This window comes from Microtus pennsylvanicus, chromosome 2, assembly GCF_037038515.1.
Source record: "Microtus pennsylvanicus isolate mMicPen1 chromosome 2, mMicPen1.hap1, whole genome shotgun sequence".
Classification (NCBI taxonomy): domain Eukaryota; kingdom Metazoa; phylum Chordata; class Mammalia; order Rodentia; family Cricetidae; genus Microtus; species Microtus pennsylvanicus.
The window spans coordinates 142,769,973-142,774,071 of NC_134580.1; positions in this window are offsets into that span (position 1 = coordinate 142,769,973).

Consider the following 4,099-nt stretch of genomic DNA (forward strand, 5'->3'; position numbering starts at 1 on the left):
TTTAAGTAAAATGCTGAAGGTCCCCAAGTGGCAGCAGTGGGCAGCGGGCCATGAGACCACACCACTGGTCCCAGAAGGGTGGCAGGCAGCAGGCAGTGGGTCCCAAGACCACGGCAGGCCACGAAGGCAGCAAGTCCCTGGCAGGGAGCCATGTGGTGAGTGAGAGACCGAGACGAATAGGCACAACATGAAAAGTGAAGTTGGATATTTATTTAGTGGGCTATGGAAGGGAAGGGGAGAAGGGGGAAGAGAAGGCTTCTGTCTCTCCCCTTTCCCCACTTCTCCCCTTCCCCCCTCTGTTTCTCTCTTTCTCTGCCTCTCTCTCTTTGCTCTTCCCCCTTCTCCTCTTCACCCTTGTGGCCTTCTGCCTGGGACTGACTGCCTTCGTGGCCTTCCATGGTCTTGGGACCTGCTGCCCTCTGCAGCCCCATGGAGATCCGCAGCATTTTAATTAGACCATTACACCTGGCCCTGCAGGGAAGCTAAGCCCCAGGTTGTGGGAGCTGTTGTCAACCAAATGTAGCCAAAAGTAAGCCTCTGTCACTATTTCCCTAAAGGCCAGGTCTCATGTAGTTTAGGTTGGCCTCCAGCTCAATATGTGGCCAAGGGTCACCCTGAGTTTCTGATGCTCTTGATTCCCCCTCCCGAGGGCTTGGTTCACAGGCATGCCCCACCAGACCTGACTCACATGGTGCTGGGGGCTGGATTCAGTGCCTTCCCACATGCTGGATGAGAGCTCTGCCAACCGAGCCACATCCTCAGGCCCTGAAAGCATTCCTGAGAAGGGCAGAGGGAGGCTGGCAGTGAATCATCCACGACCCAGAGCAAGAACGGACAAGTGACAAGCAAAGCTAGGGACACACATCCACAGTTCTCAGAAATGCCTGTGGGGCAAGGGCTTGCTTTTTAGCTGTGTCCAAAGATGGGGATTGGACCACACAGCATGGCTGGCGAGGAGTGAGAGGACCAACCTCTGATGACTGACAGAGCAAGTGCTGGAGAAGGGCAGATGATCCGGCAAAGGGAGAAATTACAGGGTTGGGGAGGCACTTGGGTTAGAGGAGGAAATGGAGGGCCAGGAAAATGGTGAACAAGGTGATGGGGGGGGTGGCTGTCATCTCGGCATGTGAGAATCTGAGACAGGAGGATTGCCTCAAGTTCAAGGCTACTCTGGGTTTGATGGGAGACCCTGTATCAATATAATGCTTATCAAACTCTCAGCATGGGCTGTCAGCAGTGGAGAGCACCTCAGGTGCTTCTTGTGACCACATTTCAAGCTGTTGCCACAAGACACGTGTCACAAACTGGTGGTGGTGTCACACCTTTAATCCCAGTACTTAGGAGGCAGAGGCAGATGGATCTCTGTGAGTCTGAGGCCAGCCTGGTCTACAGAGTGAGTTCCAGGACAGGCTCAAAAGCTACATAGAGAAATCCTGTCTTGAAAAACAAAACAAAACAAATGTGTCACACAACAATCAGAAAGAAATTTCGGAAACAATGCTGGGCGGTGGTGGCATGGGCCTTCAATCCCAGCATTTGGGAGGCAGAGGATGGCAGACAGATCTCTGTGGAGTTCAATGCCAGCCTGGTCTACAGAGTAAGTTCCAGGACAGACTCAAAAGCTACATAGAGAAATCCTGTCTCAAAAAAACAAAAACAAAACAAAAAAAGAAAGGAAGGAAGGAAGAAAAAAGAAAGAAAGAAAGAAAGAAAGAAAGAAAGAAAGAAAGAAAGAAAGAGAAATGCCCGGCCTCAAAACACTGATCCATGATTCCCAAGCCTCTTTCCTGCTCTTCTGTCTCATTTTCTCAAGATGTCCCAGGTTAGAGAGGGATGGGGCTGAAGAGGCAGGGGAAGGAGGATTCAACAGGGCTTGAGAGCTGGGATGGAGCTGACCTCATTTCCCTCTACTCGTTCTCTTCAAGAACCATCTTGTCCTGGATGACACGGGGTGTGGGGGCAGGAGACTGGCTGTGTTCAGGGACTCATTAAACTGGATTTAGATGATTCATTTCTGATATTCATTCAGCAAGCATTCGGGAGATGCCTCCTCTCACCCAGATCCTGTCTGAAGCCTGAGCTCTGTGCCCACAGAGTCCAACAAGGCTGTCCCACTCCCAAGAGAAGGGCCATGGGAACAACCGAGGTTCCCATGAAGGTGGGAGTTCTGTTTTTAGGCCTCTGTAGCCACATCTCCAGAAATGAAGAAGTCGGGAGTGATGAGGGAGATTCTGACTTAGAAGGGCGTGGGGACAGGGTGACTTGGGTTCTTTCCAAATGAGTGTTCTCAACTTCCAGAGCTGGGGGTGCTGGGGGGGGAAGGTGGAATACTTGGAGGGAGGTAGAAATCAAAGACAAAAGTCATGGGGGACTGGGGCTGGGCCTCAAACGGCCAAGTGCTTGAGCACCACATAAACCAGGTGTGGTGTACACATCTGTAATCCCAAGGACTCAGGTAGTAGAGGCAGGAGACTCAGGTGTTCAAGGCCATCCTTGGCTACCTGGGACCCTTTCTCAAAAAGAAGAGAGAGAGAGAGAGAGAGAGAGAGAGAGAGAGAGAGAGAGAGAGAGAGAGAGAGAGAAGAGAAGAGAAGAGAAGAGAAGAGAAGAGAAGAGAAGAGAAGAGAAGAGAAGAGAAGAGAAGAGAAGAGAGAAAAGGTCACTATCATGTTGCCAGCCACAAGAAACCAAAGAGCCAACCTGATGCTGCTGCAGACAATGGGAAGGGGGTGTGGTCTCTGTCAACAGGACAAACCTAGTGGTTTTGGTCTCTGCTGTTGTCAAGCCTGCAGGTGCTTCCTCTCCTCTCTCTTTCACGGCAGCTGGTGACACCCCATCCCTCCAGCATGTCTCTTTTCTAAGAGGGGCAACGTTCCTAAGAAAACCCTCAGCAGACTGTGCCTCCCGCCCCCACCCCAGCGTTGCCCAACACATCCAGGCCCTGATGCCAAAAAGCCCTGGAACGGGGCCGCCTCCCTTCTTCAGCATGTTGGGTGAGAAGGGGGAAGGGAGGTGAGGATGTAGGCAGTCCATGGAGGGGAGGAGGTAGCCTGTTCCAAGCCCAGCTGCTCCCTGAATACCAGCTTCTCCTTTAGTCTCTAATTCCATGGGTTGGGACTTTAAGACCCAGCTGCAGTTAGGGTCTTTCCAACGCTGTTCAGAACCTAGGGGGAGGTTTGACCGTTTTTATTGGTTGCTTGACAAGTGCTACACACCATTGTTCTTAAGGCCCCTCTTTTCCTTGTCTCCCATATCTTTACCATCTTCCCAGGGTGCTCCCACCCCGGTACCATATGGAGCAGGACACCTGGCTGTGCGAGTGGGACCTAGCCCTTTTTCTTGAACAGCCACCACCCAATGGAGTGAAAGACTACCATGGGTTTAGTTACTGACTAGGGTCCAGGTGGACAGAGCCTCAACTGTTTCTTTGGTTTACGTATGTTTTCTTGACATGTGCACTGTGTATGTGTGTGTGATACCCATGGAGGCCAGAAGAGGGCATCAGATCCCCTGGAACTGGATTTAAACATAGCTGTGAGCCACCATGGTGGGGTGCAGAATGGAACCCAGGTTCTTGGCAAGAGTAGCCAGTGTTCTTGACCGCAGAACCAGCTCTCTGGTTGCAGCAGAACTCACTGTAACAACGAGGAGATGTCTGGAAGCAATGGACCAGAGGAACTAGGCACGGGGCTGCATGTGGGTCCTTTGGACATCTCTCTTACATAACCAGCTGTGCGTGCTCTTGTTCTCTTCCATCTTTCCACTTAGCTCTAGTCTGCACACTTCAAACTCGTGCCCAGTATTTTACATTCTCAGCAGTAGAATAGACAGAAGATAAAGAGAAGATCCTGAGCCAGGTGCTGATAGCACACGCCTTTAATCCCAGCACTCGGGAGGCAAAGGCAGATGGATCTCTGTGAGTTTGAGGCCAGCCTGGTCTACAGCGTGAGTTCCAGGACAGCTAGGTCAGGTCAGGGCTGAACAGCGAGACCCTGTATCAAAAACAAACAAACAAAAGATCACGTGTTCCCCACACCACGCCCACCCACCTTTAAGGTCAGTTTTTAAAAAAAAATACTTATTTATTGTGTATACAATA